General features: G+C 40.4%; 1 protein-coding gene across 7 annotated transcripts in view; it reads right to left on the reverse strand.

Annotated features, from left to right (window-relative positions):
• ERC2 (ELKS/RAB6-interacting/CAST family member 2) overlaps positions 1 to 16,716 on the reverse strand; it is a 915,738-nt gene that overhangs the window by 803,876 nt on the left and 95,146 nt on the right. The gene's annotated exons all lie outside the window — the stretch shown is intronic.

The raw sequence follows: 16,716 nt of genomic DNA on the forward strand, positions 1-16,716 counted from the left end.
AGTTCTATAACCCTCTGTCTCTCTCAATTTGATTTCCTTCATGAAAGCTTCCCAAAGAGGCTATCCCCCCCTCCCTTCCCATTCTGGTCTCATAGCACTTAAAAGCTAAACTAATGGTTTCCAGAATTTGAGAGTCAAAACACTGCGTATCTCCTAAAATATAGAATAGCTACCATTTCCTAAATGCCTACTCATTATACTGTAAACTATATATGAAATATCTCATTTAATCTTCTCAATGATACTAAACTAAAAGCAAATATTACTCCTTTTGTACAGATGGGAACATCGAGACACAGGCTAAGACACTTATTCCAAGTTGGGGCTAATTAAGTGGCAGGTACTGGGCAGTCTGACTCTGGAGCCCACAGTCAAAGCCAGACTAGACACTTAAACATCACCAGCTACATTTTTAGTATCTTCCAAGTGAGAAAATATGAAATAGCCAAAAGCTACTTTGAGTTCAGTAACAGTTTTAAATACATTTGCAATTTTTTCCCACAATAGAATCTACAAATATTTGCAGAACACAGTACATACATGTGCAAACATTTATTCTCTCCACAGATAATGTGGATTGGCAACCATTGCAGAGCTTCACAGCCCTCCCCATATGGCTCCTCAGCTGGGCATCAGTGGTCCACGTCACGTTGCTTGGTACTTGGATTCTAATCTTCGTCAGCAGTTCTCAACCAGGGGTGATTCTGCCCTCTGAAGGGCATTTGACAATGTTTGGAGACATTTTAATTGTCATGACTAGGGAGGGGGTGTTGCTGGCATCTAGTGGGTATAGGCCAGGGTTGCTGTTAGATCTTACAATGCACAGGGCAGCCCCCACAACAAGGAATTATGCAGCCCAAAGTATCCGTAGTGTGTCAAGTTTAAGATGCCCTGATGTGTATCAAAGATAAAAGTCTCTAATTATTTTGTATGTATTTGTCCTAACTCTCCAAAGATAGGCCTATATGCCATCAGAGTAAAGCTTCATGAGCTCCTCATCACCCTACCTTTCCCAGCCTATGCCTAAGATCCAAATATGGTGAGGTCCTAGAAATGCTTCTTGAATCTAAATTTATTTCAAAGACATAGCAGGCCATATTCTACAAGAGTTATTTATTCAACGATTAACACATTCTGTCCAAATTAAGAGCTTCTACTTTGAATTTGCTGAAGGCTAATTTACTTCTGAAATTAATACAGCCCTACACAGAGCAGCCTCTAGCACCCATATAGTTGAATTAGCAAACAAATCTTTGGTTTAGAAAAATTAGATAAACAAAACCATATGCAAGATCAAGACAAATAGACCCAGAAGCTTCATCAAATGCCAAGGACTAGAAGGTGTTTATTACCTTATACAAACACTCACCCTTAAACAAATGAAGGTTTACTTGTGGAGCATAAGGAATAACATGGAGGACATTAGGAGAAAGAAAGGAAAAGAGAATTGGGGGAAATCAGAGGGGGAGAAGAAGCATGAGAGACTGTGGACCCTGAGAAACAAACTGAGGGTTTTGGAAGGGAAGGGGGTGGGGGGTTGGGTGAGCCTGGTGGTGTGTATTAAGGAGGGCACATATTGCATGGAGCACTGGGTGTGGTGCATAAACAGTGAATCTTGGAACACTGAAAAAATAAAATAAAATTTTTAAAAAAGGAAAAAAGTGAAAGCCAAGGATGTACAAATGGACTAGATTCCAAAATGATCCTTTTTTTTTAAATCACAAGTCATCATGAGGGAAGAGAATATTATTCTATAGCATGTCAGATGCATTTACTGAATAATGAAAGAGTCCCTACGGTTTGTTAGCACAAGCAGGAGCTGTGTGTATATAATTCTAGGAAGGAGTTATTATTTCATTTTTCAACATAGAAATCTAAACCTTCAATCCAGACAGTGAAATGACCATCCCAATGAATTTTCTACCAAGTAGGGAAATGCCGCATTTTATATTTCCATGCCTCTGTGACCCAATCTCAGGGTACAGTCTGGTTCTTCTTTCACTCTCAAATAAACAAAAACACAAGTCCACTGAATCCCAAAATAACCTAAAACCTTTGGGACCACGCCTACACTGCTAAGAGGGCTCCAAAATTGTTCTGTCTGCTCCAGCAATATACTTTCCATGGGGAGATGAATCAGACTGGACAGGACAATGGCGTCTCTGAAATTCCTCAGGAGTGTCTTGATTACACCCAATTAGTGAGGCCATACACAAAAGCCCAGTGAATCAGACAGCCTCGCAACCCAACAGAGTCAGCAGGGCCGGAAAACCAAAGCCATTAGCTCCTGCTGTTTCCCACCTTTCAGAGAATCAAATCCACGCTGGATGGGAAAGACAATGGCTGCTTTGTACAATCAGACAGATTATTTTTAATGGGGGCATGAGAAATTCAAAGCAGTAGGGAAATCCAAAATCACTAATAGTCATATTAGGAATTCTCTGAAGATTGTTATTTGAAAGAACAGACCTACCTTCACAAATACAATTTTCCTAGACTAATTTGAACATTACCCCTGAGTTCCCTGAGCACATGACAAACAGCATCAGAAAACAGCAATACAGGTATGTACCAGGGCCTGGAGTAAGGTTGCCTGGGGGTAAAGTTCATGTGAGCATTAGCCTGGTTCTGTGGAGATAGGTGAGCTTAAATGGGTGGACTGAGCCCTGGGCTATGATCTGGTCTGGAGTGTGGGTAGGCATCTAGTTGGCATCTGTCTATACCCTTTCATTCGCTCACTCACATCTGACTCCTCAGCCCAGACCTCAAAACCTACCAAGATCTACCGCTCTCTTTATTCATTCCACCTACACTGGCTTAGCATTTACTCTTACTGAAAGGTCCCCCAGTAACAGGTCCGTGATCAGAGGAGCAAGACTGATACAAAGCAAAAGTCAAGCAAAGCTTTATTTCGTGCTAAGCCTTAAGAATCAACCCCACCGCTGGGGCCACGCCTCTTACAGAGAGGGTGATCTGCCTCACAGATTAACTTTTATAGAGCAAAGGCCATGTGGTTGACCCTGGCCACACACAGGTGGCCAATGAGATTGCAACACACAGAGAAAATGGCACAGTCATGCTAGGTCACACACAGGTGGTGTGGTGAATTGAATTACAATTCACCCCATAGTAGCTATTTGAACTAGCCTATCACCTTGGTCAGAATTGGCGCCCAAAAGGCAGGGCCCACGCTCCTTGGTAGCTAGGGAGACAGTATGCATGCCCCACTGATTGGATGTCTCCACCTGGCCCGACTCTTCCCTGCATCCGACTCATCCCTGGATCCGGGCTCTGTTATCTCTACCTGACCTGACCCACCCTTGTATTTGGGCTCTGTTACCAGGGCCTGGTGGATCATATTTTACTACATAAACAACACAATGCTGTTTAATCTGAGAGATGGAATCACTCTGGCAAAGTAGACCCTTACACTCACATGCGGGGTTTATGACCTTCCCTTTCTTCCTTGGTGTCTGCTTATCCAGATTTTGTACATTCTCCAAAACCTAGTGGCCTAAATCAAGCTCTGCCTCCTCAAAGATGCCAACCCCGACCAAATTCAGTATTCTCTGAATAGTAAGTATCAGGGCAGTGTTTGTTAAGCTCTTATGATGCTCCAGAAACCATGCCCAAATCTTTATAGAACTGACTGGATTTAACCCCTATGCCATATCATTATCCCCACATTACCTATGAGAAAATTGAGGTTAAGAGAGAAGAAGTTAAAAAAACAACAACAACAACAAAACAGAGCAAGACAGACAGACAGACTGAGAAAGAGGAAAAGTAACTTGACCCAGATCACACAGCTAGGAAATGGTGGAGCTGGATCTTATGCCTATGTCTTTCTTAGGCACTAAATCAGGTCTCAGTGAACTTTTTGGTAAATGGCCAGATAGTAAATATTTCAGGCCTTAAAAGCCACACATTCTTTGTCTCAACCTCTCAACTCTGCCTGCAATTATAATTTGAAAGCAGTCATTTATAAATGAAAAGAAAAAAAATTTAGCTCATCAGCAGTTATGAAAACAGGTTGCCCACAGGCCTGTATGAAACTGCATATAGTCAATGGGCTACAAGACCATGGCAATGCCCTTCCCCACACTGTATACAATCTAGACCTACCCACAGTAACAGCAACCTGTATCAGGAGCTTGTCAGAAGCCAGACTCTGTCTATGTTTCCTGAAGATCTTACAATATTCCTCCCACAAGGCAGAGGCCAATATTATTCCTATTTGAGTAGAACGCTTTGAGAAGTGAAAGAATTTCACAAAGTTACCTTGCGGTTTACCTTGGCTTGTAGGCTAAGATTTAAACCCAGGCTGACTCCAGAGATGCAGTTTTCCACCTGCACAACCTGTATATGATTAGATAACTAAGCTGGAGCCAATACCTTTCCAGTATGAGCACCCAGGTTGTAGTCCTGGTATCTTGGCTGCTCTGCTACTCATATGTGTCCATGGAGGTATTTACAAAGCTACAGCAGCTTCCCAATGGAAGTCTCATAGAGAGTGTTGCCTCTCACTGCTTTGAGCAGACAGAAACATTTCAGCAAACTAAAGATCAAGGGTCATTTCAGAAAGCCTAATTTTATATTTCATTGTTAAACTTTAATGAGGCATGACATTCAGCAGAATGAATGATCCAAGGGATCCAATATATCATGTCCCATAATGTAATTTTTTTAATTATAGATAAATATTGCAAGCACCAAGGAAATCACTTGCCCAAACCCATTTCATTTATAGCCCTCACTCCAGGTGTGCCTGATTCTATTCTGAGGCACCAGCCTGCCATATTAAGCCACATACTCATACATTCCGTCCTCCATAAGACTTCTTTTGCCCTAATTCTGCAAATACTAGACAAAGACAAGGCCCACGCTAGATGAGCAGAGAAAAGGGGAAAACAGGTCCTGATTAAAAAGGAATAAATCCTGGGACGCCTGGGTGGCTCAGTTGGTTAAGCAGCTGCCTTCGGTTCAGGTCATGATCCCAGGGTCCTGGGATTGAGTCCCACATGGGGCTCCTTGCTCAGCAGGGAGCCTGCTTCTCCCTCTGCCTCTGCCTGCCTCTCTGTCTGCCTGTGCTCACTCGCTCTCTCTCCCTCTTTCTCTGACAAATAAATAAAATCTTAAAAAAAAAAAAAAGGAATAAATCCTTGTTCTACTATGGCTGAACATGAGTTTTAGAGCCAGAAAACTAGTTTACTGTTGGAGTGACCTTGAACTTCACTAATCCTCAAGTTTACTTCTAGAACATGAGAACAAAAATGACTTTGGCACCAGTCCTTGATTAAATGAATTTAATATTTCTAAAGCGACCAGACTAAACACTAGTCTAGTCCTCACCCTCCTCTTCCCTTCTATATAAGGATTTTTTAAACCACATGAAACAGAACACCTGCCATAGTGTCTATTGTTTTGCTTCACATACACATTCTTTAAAAGTTCCAAATAGTTATTAGCATAAGGTAAAAGACACTGTGACACATTTAAATTGGAATTCTCTGAAGTGGTAGTCTTTTTAGATTTGTTTTTGATCGAAAACCAAGTGTACGAAATAGTTAATAGATCAAAAGCATACTTCAATCTAGCTTACATACTCAGTGGAGGTAATATAATACAACTAGCACCTAATTGGACAGACACAGCTCAGTTTCCAAAAAGCAATTACATCCAAAATTGTGCAGTAAATGTGCCCTCAAACTAATGGCATGAGCCAATGGCAACTAAAGCCAGGTTCCTTGGGTCCCCTCTCAACTCTGACACTTAGTAAGTGTGGATGTGGGCAAGCCACTAGCCTCTCAGAGACTTGTTACCCTGATCTACAATATGGCAGGAAGATGCCCATCCCATGAGCTTGTTACGAGGGTGGAAGAAGATAATACATTTACATGTATTATATTACATTACATGTATTATAACACATGTAAATGTATTATCTCCTTCCACCCTCGTAACAATATATATTAAACAATATATATTAAATCTATGTAAAACCATATTAATGTAATGTATACATTACATTAAATGTAATTTAATATGCTGCCTTGTTCCTTGTAAGGATTCAATACCTATACTGGGCGCCTGGGTGGCTCAGTGGGTTAAAGCCTCTGCCTTCGGCTCAGGTCATGATCTCAGGGTCCTGGGATCAAGCCCCACATCAGGCTCTCTGCTCAGCGGGAAGCCTGCTTCCTCCTCTCTCTCTCTCTGCCTGCCTTTCCACCTATGTGATCTCTCTTTCTCTCAAACAAATAAATAAAATATTTTTTTAAAAAAGGATTCAATACCTATAGGTTATGGTATTATTATTAATGTTAGCTTGTTGTCATTGATAAGATTCTAAAGAACATGCAGCTCTGAAAGGAAAACTCAAAGAGAATGCTGAGCAGCATGGACCAGAAGAATAAACATTGTTAAAATGTCTATGCTGCCCAGAGCAATCCATACTTTCAATGGCATCCCAATCAAAATACCAACAGCATTATTCAAAGTGCTGGAACAAACAATCCTAAAATTTGTATGGAACCAGAAAAGACCCCAAACTGCCAACAAAACATTGAAAAAGAAAAACAAAGCTGGGGGCATCACATTGTCTGATTTCAAGCTGTATTACAAAGCTGTGTTCACTAAGACAACATGGTACTGGCACAGAAACAGACACATAGACCAATGGAACAGAACAGAGAGCCCAGATATGGACCCTCAACTCTATGGTCAATTAATCTTCAACAAAACAGGAAAAAATATCCAATGGAAAAAAGATAGTTTCTTCAATAAATGGTGCTGGGAAAATTGGACAGCTATATACAGAAAAATAAAAAAGTTGGCCATTCTCTTACACCATATACAAAGATAAACACAGAATGGATGAAAGACCTCAATGTGAGACAGAAATCCATCAAAATCCTAGAGAAGAACATAGGCAGTACCCTTTTGATATCAGCCACAGCAACTTCTTTCAAGACATCTCCAAGGCAAAGGAAACAAAAGCATAAATGAACTTTTGGGACTTCATCAAGATGAAAAGCTTCTGCACAGCAAAGGAAACAGTCAACAAAACAAAGAGGCAACCCACAGAATGGCAGTTGATATTTGCAAATGACACTAGAGACAAAGGGTTGATATCCAAGATCTATAAGGAACTTCCTAAACTCAACACCCAAAAAACAAATAATCAAGTCAAAAAATGGGCAGAAGATATGAACAGACACTTCTCAAAAGAAGACATACAGATGGCTAACAGACATGAAAAAAATGTTCATCATCATTAGCCATCAGGGAAATTCAAATCAAAACCACATTGAGATACCACCGTACACCAGTCAGAATGACAAGTTAACAAGGCAAGAAACAGCAAGTTTTGGAGAGGTTGTGGAGAAAAGGGAACCCTCTTACACTATTGGTGGGAATGCAAGTTGGTGCAGCCACTTTGGAAAGCAAGTGGAAGTTCCCCCAAAAATTAAAAACAGAGCTACTCTATGGCCCAGCAATTGCACTACTAGGTATTTACCCCAAAGATACAGATGCAGTGAAAAGAAGGGCCATATGCACCCCGCTGTTCAGAGCAGCAATGTCCACAATAGCCAAATTGTGGAAAGAGCTGAGATGCCCTTCAACAGATGAATGGATAAAGAAGATGTGGTCCATATACACAATGGAATATTACTCAGCCATCAGAAAGGATGAATACCCAACTTTTTCATCAACATATATGGGACTGAAGGAGATTATCTAAGTGAAGTCAGTCAAGCAGAGAAAGTCAATTATCAAATGGTTTCACTTACTTGTGGAACATAAGGAATAGCATGGAGGACAACAGGAAAAGGAAGGGAAAAGTGAAGGGGGCGGGAATCAGAAGGGGAAATAAACTACAACAGACTATAGACTCTGGGAAACAAACTGAGGGTTTTAGAGGGGAGAGGTGTGGGGGGATGGGTGAGCCTGGTGGTGGGTATTAAGAAGGACACATATTGCATGGAGCACTGGGTGTTATACGCAAACAATGAATCATGGAATACTTGTCAAAAACAATTGATGTACTGTATAGTGACTAATATAATATTTAAAAAAAGAATGCTAAGTAGTAAAATTACTGGGAAAGACGGATGATCTAAGGTGACACCCTGACAAGAGGTTGACTCGGCAGAAATTCATTTCAACACGCACACGTACATGAATTTGCAAAGATGTGTATATGTGCAAATTCTGGCATAATTCCTAAAAACAACCACATGATTATCATGCCTCATGCATCTAACCAGACTGGGGAGTCTATCACAGAACAACTGTCAAGTTAAAATTAGATTATCACTGCCCAAATGAGGGCAGTTTCTCAATTTCCTTTTTTCTTTCTCCACTTCTCATCACCCTCCCACAAACGAACCTGCTTACCCATGCCAAGAATATACAGCTCAGAAATGAGTTCAGGGAAAAAAGTAAAAATAAAAAAGAAAGACCTAAGAGAATGAAGATGTAAGGGAAAGTGTCAAAGAGCAGCATCATTTGATTATTCACACAACAGAACTGTGTGCTGCCCTACACCAGATACACTTACTATCTGCTTAGTGGTGTTGTTTCTAATCTGTTAATCAACATGTAAAATACATATCTTTATTCCCATTTCACAAATCAGGCCAGGCTTTTACAGAGGAAGTGACTTGCCCAAGGCCACAAAGCTGGTAAGTGTAGTCAGAATCTAGACCCTACCCTTGCTGGTAACAAAACTCTTACTAATAGCCCTTGCCACTTCTTCAAGCTCTGTGACACACTGGGGGGCCCTCTATAAAGAAACTAAGGTTTGTTCTTGTCCTCAGAGAGATATAGTCTAATGGGAAGGAAAGATAGAAGCAAGTAATAATGATACAATGTGAAAAGGTGTTTTCCAGGACTAAAACCAATGTGTTATGGGAGATTCAAGGAGCAAAGGATTCAGTCCAGGAGTGAATATGCAATGTTAAGAGTTGGGTATTAAAGAGTTTGTCAGCCAAAAAAAGGAAACATGCATCCAGATTTGGGGTTGTCATGCAAACAGAAGCACAGACATAGGAAAGATCCTTGCATGTTGAAAGTAGTAAGGTAAGCGGTATATAACTGAGCTGTGAGGGAAATGGGAGCAACCTGGAAGGGAAACCTAGGGGCTGATAGTGAAGTCTTGTCAGCCATGCTATAGAATATGGAATGGATTCTGTAGACCAGTTGCAGGCAAAAGGAGACCAGCAAGGGAGCTACTGTACAAAGACAGAGTAGAGAGGGACCTGCTTGCTGTATAAGGGCAAGTAGAACTGCTGTACAAGGACCATGGGGTGAATTTAAGGCACACTCATGGGGTGGAGAAAAGAAGATAAGGATATCAAAGGCTGATATGAAACACATGGTAGAAAGATGATGCCTTCTCAAAGGAGGTCTAACCAGGCAAAAATACCCCACAAAAGAAATAACAGCAGTATAGGATTCTTGATATTTAGAATACGGAATTGAAAACAACACAAGCCAATAGCATATTTGGTTTAGACCCTTAAGGAAAAGAGAAAGTTTCAAAAGTGAAAGTGATGGAGATTAGCACAAGGTCTCTAACAGACATTAATAGAAACCAAAAATGTAAAAGATAAGTCTCAATACTCCATGTATTAAAAGGAACTTAACTACATGGAATAAGAAGTTTCATTGAAAGTGACCAAAAAATAAAAACAAACACAATTAGTTTGGTTTGGAGGTGATACCACTGGACCACAGGATATTCGTGTGCAGGATATCAAGAAATGATCCAGCACTTTCAGAGCAACCATGGTCAGTCAAGACAACACGAGTAGTAAAAATGGTACATATTGCTACAGGGACAAAGGTCATTCACACAGGGTCAGTTTTCCATATTTTCCTCATAAATCATAAATCACATATAGATGAGAAACATGGGCTCCCCGGTACAACCCAGAAAACAGTAAGATCTAAAATAACAGCACAACTTCCTTGTTATCCTCAAGAATGCTCTCGTGATGCTGGCTGCAAGTCATGACTCATACTCAGAAATTAAAGGTCTCAAAGAAAAAAAAAAAAACTTCTCCTTCAATTATACAGACCACTTCTATAAAAAGGAAGGTGATATATTTCTCCTGATGCAGAGAGAACTTTAAAGTCCAGCTAATCCTCTGTCAGAAGGATTTAGGAGAGTTCTTATTCCTAACTCCTTTAGTTCCTAAGACTAAACATTCTTCTCTCCTGCCAAATAGAAGGAAGGACACTGGTCAACCAAAACCAGAGAGAACACAGAAAGAAATGTCTGGTCCACAAGCTACCAGGAAACCAAGGAGGGATTCGTGTTAAAGCTGCCAGATTCCTCAGAGACCATATTGCCCAACCTCCTCCTGCTTTATTGATCAGAAAAATAAAGACGGGAGATACAGCCTCATACAGCACTTTGGAATTGGGGTGGAGAGGGAGGGAGAATGGGGGAGGGGACTGGGAAACAGGACTTCTTACACCTTTCATTCCAAGATGCTGCTTTTCCCAAGGTCTAGAACCCAAGTCCTCAGGTAAATGAGCCCCTTCCACATCAGTAGGCTCAAACCCCTCTTGAGGAAAGAAAGATGAGAGATAAACCAGCCACACTCTAGCTCTGGACCACTCTAAATCACTGATTTGGGTGATGGATGGTTCTTACAGTGCCATTCTCAGAGCTCCTGTTGTGTGTCTCCAGTGTGCCTTGAATTATCTTTTCTCCTACAAAAATTCAGAAACAGTTACATACAAGCCTATTTGGAAGGGGTGAGTTATTTAGACTGTAAATTAGGTATTTACATCTGTAAGGAGGTGACAGTGGGCTCTTCCTAACAGATGCCATCCTCCGCCCATGAGAACGCTTGCCCCATTGGAACAGAGGGATCCTGCTCTGGAAGCTCCACCCAACAGCTGGGAAAACCCTTTCTTACAGTATGGGTTTTCTTAGGGTATCGAGCCTGAGCTTTCTAGGTGTCTTCTCAAGACTCTGCCCAGCAATTGGCAGACCCACCTAATGGAGGATGTTGTTCTTCATAGCCTGGTCTCCTTTGCAAAAGAAAAACAGGATAATTGCAATTGGTTTTTAGGACAGCCACATATAGAAACAAACAGTAGTCAGTCTATATGGCAGTATAATGAATATCATTTCTTCATGATAATTTTATGATACAGGAAAAAAAGGAATTGAATTTGTGGATGGTGTTTCATTAAGGAGTAGAAAGAAGAGCAGAATAGGATGAACGATAATGGGAGAAATAGTTTAAATGAGTAATCAAACCTTGGGAATAAACTCCTCATGAATAAAAATGGCCATTTTTAAAAAAAGATTTGCTGAATTTCAATTTGAACAAGCCATCCACAGCAGGAAAAATAAATATACAATATTTCAACCTTAGAATTTAAATCCCTTGTTTTCAAGTTACTTAATTAAATACTCATGACTGTCAACTCCAGCACCAAATACCAGGACATAGGAAGGAATGGTAAAGCAGGCTCCTTACACAAAGTAGCGTGAATCCCATTTGTTACAAGCAAGATGTCGATGACTGAATTAATGAAAAAGAGAATTTATACAATTGGAGGCAGAAGTCATCAGGCAGTGACACTAAAGCATCATGTGTTTCTTCCACTCAAAATAAATCACCAAGTGCTAATATTCTTGCCTTAAAAATAAGCCACAGAGTGGCTTTTGCTTCACTTTAAATAGAAAAGCATTTTATCTATCACCGAAATTTTTTAAAAATTGCGAAAAACTACAAATTAGTCTTCCAACCTTTAGTCCAGTAGTTCTCAAAATTAAGTCCAGGAACATCTGCATAACAACCAACCAAGACACAGGTTTAAAATGCAGGTTCCCACACTCAGTCCACGGAGTGAGGACTCTAAAGTGCGGCCAGGGAATCTGCACGTTTAGAAATAGAATGAGCAACTCTGTTTATTTAACTTTGAGAACTAAGGCTTCCAAAATCACCAAGTCCCAGGCCTCTTCCATACCTGTGCCGGGGTTCTCCTTCTGAAACAGAAATCTCATCGTGTCATCCCCCTGCTTAAGAAAAGAATGAGAAAAAAACTTTTGCCATTCCTTCACTGCCCACAGGAGGAAATCCAAACTCTACAGCATGGCTTATAAAACTCAGCCCACTCCTCTACTGTCTAGTCCCTGCCTAACCAGGAACATTTTCACAGCATGCTGTTAAATTAAAAAGTAGGCTACAAAGCAATATGTACATCTGACACATGCTACAATATGGATGAAACTTGAAAACATTATGCTAAGTGAATAAGCCAGACACAAAAGGACAAATTATATGATTCCCTCTATATGAAATATCTAGAATATGCAAATCCATAAAGACAGAAGGTAGATTGGAGGCGAGTAGAAGCTAGGGAGATGGGAAGTAAAGTTATTGGGGAATGGTTACAGAGTTTCAGTTTGGGGCAATGAAAACGTTTGGAAAATTGTGCCAATGGCTGCATAACACTGTGAATATAATTAACACCACTGAATTATACACTTTAAAAAGGTTAAAATGACAAATTTTGTATTATATATGTTTTACCATGATTTTTAAAATTTAACAATGTAACATACCAAAACCCACTGAATTGTATACTTTAAATGGGTGAACTGTATTGTATGTATATCACAGTAAAGCTGTTAAAAAGATGTACAATATGTACCTAAAATACTTATGTGAGAGAAAGACCGGAATGAAATATCCTAACTACTAACAGGAATTAATTCTGGATGGCAAGATGCAGGCAATCCTAATTTCTTTTCTGAGATTTTCTACATTCTCTCCATTTTTCATAATGAGCTTGTGTCATGCTGGCTTTCTATCCAAAAAAGGAAGAATAATTGTCATTAAAAAAAAAAAAAAAAAAACTTTAGGGGTCCCTAAGTGGCTCAGTCAATTGAGCACTGGACTCTTGAATTAGGCTCAGATCGTGATCTCGGGGCTGTGGAATCAAACCCAGAATCAGGCTCTGCACTCAGGGTGGTCTGTCTGTCCCTCTCCTTCTCTGCTACTTGCACAGGCTCTCTCTTGCTCTTGCTCTTGCTCTCTTTCTTGATCTCTCTCTATCTCGCCCTAAAATAAATAAATAAAATTAAAAAAAAAAAACAAACAAACTAAAACTTTAAACAAGATAAAAATAAGATATAAGCAGCGATCTTCTCCTGTTGGGAGTCAGGGCAGATTGTGGTAGCATGGCAGAGGGGGTCCCCAGACACATAGTGCTGCCTGCACCCTCCTTCACTGAGTGAGCCCCTGACCACTTAAATGTGTCTGTTGATGACGGTGTCTCTTCGTGGCCAATAGAGCTAATAATGCAGTTAAGGATCTGGAGGAAGACTCCCAGGGTTCCACCACTCACTGAGCCCCTCTCTGAGCCTCTGTTTCCTCGCTGGAACAATGGGAGTAATAATGGTACTACTTCATAATGTTATCAAGAGAATAAATGAGATAATTTATATGAAATGCTTAAAACCACAGTGGACACCGAGGACGTTGACAGAAGTGTTTAGTCAACTACTGGCTGCTTTTATTTTTACTATTACTATTGCTCTATTACATCCATGTGAGTATTTATCCATTCCCTACTAAGCAGGGAATAGAAAACTATGTATGGCCCAAGGACCAAACCCAACCTGAATGGCCCATAAGCCAAGAACAGTTTTTACATTTTTTAGTGGTTGAAAAAAAAAAAATCAAAGGAACAGTGAAATTTTATGACATGGGAAATTCATATAAAATTTAAACTCCAGCATGCATAAATCAAATGTTACTGGAACACAGGCTCTCCTATACATTTATATATTATCTGTATCTGCTTTCATACATTTGCAACAGAGATTGTCTGGCCTGAAAAGCCTAAAATACTTACTATCTGCGCCTGTACAGAAAATGTTTGCTGGCCTCAAGGTGTGATACCCAAGGATGTCCCTTGTGCCTGCTATTCAAGGTTGTCAATGTGGTGAACCAGCACTCGGTCTGAACACCACTTTCTTTGCATTGAGTTCTTGGCTATTTATTCTTCATTTGGTAATACGCAGATTTTGTTATTGGTTCCCATTTGTTTTGAGGAATCAGGCCATTCTTTTTTTTTCTCTTTCATCCTTCTATTCTGTATTGTGCTATCTAAAAGTATTGTTTGTCATAAAAAAAAATCACAGTGTAGAAGACAGGCACTAGGCCCTATAAACCTGTTATCTGAGTCAGTCTCACAGACTGGTGATTGTGTGGTTCTCAACAGACCAGTGTCCATTTGGACAAGCTCTTCTGTAAGTCAGCAATGAAACTGGATTCTCCTTCCATCTCCATTTTTGGTCCTAAGAGTTTGGTTTTAATACAGAAAGATCATTCTTCTCTAGTATTCCTACTAGGGAGGCATACACTATCAGGCATACACTATCAGGTCTGCAATGGAAGGCAGACAACTATCAGTTTGAGGTCCAAGACACTAAGTACACAGGCACCACTTTCAACCAACTATTGCCAGCTCTCATGGGGTCATCAAAATCTAATTCCTCTCTTCATCCAGGAAAAGCTCCTGCTTCTTACATGAATTTCCTTACAATTCTAATTCTTGCACCCATCTTACCTCCTTTCACCAATGTACTTCTTTTTTTTTTTTTTTTTTAAGATTTTATTTCTTTGACAGACAGAGGGACCACAAGCAGATGGAGAGATAGAGTAGCAGGCAGAGGGAGAGGGAGAAGCAGGCTCCCCACCAAGCAAGTAGCCTGATGCGGGGCCTGAACCCAGGACCCTGGGATTATGACCTGAGCCGAGGGCAGACGCCCAACCGACTGAGCCACCCAGGTGCCCCCACCAATGCACTTCTAATGGACAATCTAGAAAGTATATGATAAATAAATAAAATTATGTATTTATTTGAGAGGTGCCACAGGAAAAAAAGGGGGGGAAGAGAATAAGATATTTCAGGCCCAATGGGCAGCAGTTTTTTTAATGAGCTGACAGAGAAGAAAAAAAAGTTCTGAGTGATCACTAAGGTTGAACAACACTTACTCTACAGTTCCAAAGAGAACTTATGGTTGTTGAGCAGTTAATATACATCAGGTGCTACACTGTATGCATGTTACCTTATGTAATCTTCTAAATAGAGCTGGGTGGTAGGGATTAGAATTCTCCATTTAAGGGATTTAGAAACTAAAACTTCCCCCAGATTACAGGATCCAGTATTTGTTGGGTTTTTGAGGACCTCCTACATTTGAAGCCTTTGTTAGTGTGTATGTGTGTATATGCTGTACATGAATGCATGTGTGTTGGTGCACTTGTGTTTACATGTGAACATGAAAGAGACTAGAAAGATAAATATACATACCTATTTTGGGCTCTAACATACAGATTTGTTCCTCTTTCTTAGTCCTCATCTCAGTGAAGGCAACAGAGGTTCCAGTCGACCTTTTCTCCTCTTACCCCAAGGTCTAACTAGTCATTAAGTGTTCCTGCTCACTTGGCTTCTTAGGCCCTCCATGGACCTCTGCCCTCACTGGCCCATCTAATAACATCTTCTGGGGCTCTTCCTGCCCCACCCAGTCCACCCCATAGAATTGAGCGACCCTCCCACATGCTCCCACAGCACTAGAAGCCATCCTTACACAGCAGCATTTTTTATTGGCAGGCGGAGCCCTCCAAACAAAATTCTGATATAAAAATTGCCACTAGGGGCACCCTGGTGGCTCAGTTTGTTAAGCAACTGCCTTCACGTCATGATCCTAGAGTCCCAGGATGGAGCTCTGCAGGGAGTCTGCTTCTCCCTCTGACCCTACCCCGGCTCCATGCTCTCTCTCATTCTCTCTCTCTCAAATAATAAATAAATACAAATCTTTAAAAAATAAAAATTGCCACTAAAAGATTTTTTGGCCAAAGTTAATTAATAATTTAATAATATTAAGCAACAACAAACTAGATTCGTGTCCCTAGCAAATCTCCGTCCCCAGTTCTCCACGTGTCTCCCTACATCCAGCTTGTCCTCTTGCCCCTTACTCTTCTGCTTTATCTGCACCTTTGTTATTTCTCTTCCCCTTATCCAGACTCCCTACCTTTTCCCAATGACCCCAAGATGCCAGGTGTGTCTAAAGAGCCATTCCATCCAAGAAGTTGGTATTTAGGCAACTACAGAATTTAAACCTCAGACCTAAGCTGAATAAGAATCGTAACTAAGGGCTTTCCTAAATCTAGACAAGATCACCAACTATTCACAGAAGAATTTAGAATTCTTTTGAGTACATATGAGCCAGGGTTACCAGGCTTTTATCAACTTGTACACATGTTTGTTGGAATCTAAATTCTGAGTAGCAAAATTAAATTGGACTGTCCCAGGAAAAGACCCACAGGATCTCTCTTTTCACAATAAACTTAAGGGTAAAAAATATATATAACAAAAGGCCTGAAAAATAGGGCAAAATCTTCTAAAAAGCCATACCCAAAATGTTTTGAATAAAAATAGACTGGACTATAGTTCAATCATGCTAAAGATGAAAAAAAGATGAAACTACAGGAGACTTTCAAAATAGGCTATAAAATAACTGTCGACAACATCCAGGAGTTAAGGAAGGTGCTGATCTAATAGTGGCTTTTTCATCTTGGCCAAAGATACTCCCAGTAACACTTATGGCAATGTGGTCCACTTCCTTAGGGACACATTATTCTCCTATGAATGAATAACTAAAAGGCCCACCATTTAGGA

The sequence above is a fragment of the Mustela nigripes genome, chromosome 2, assembly GCF_022355385.1.
Source record: "Mustela nigripes isolate SB6536 chromosome 2, MUSNIG.SB6536, whole genome shotgun sequence".
NCBI classification, from domain to species: Eukaryota; Metazoa; Chordata; class Mammalia; order Carnivora; family Mustelidae; genus Mustela; species Mustela nigripes.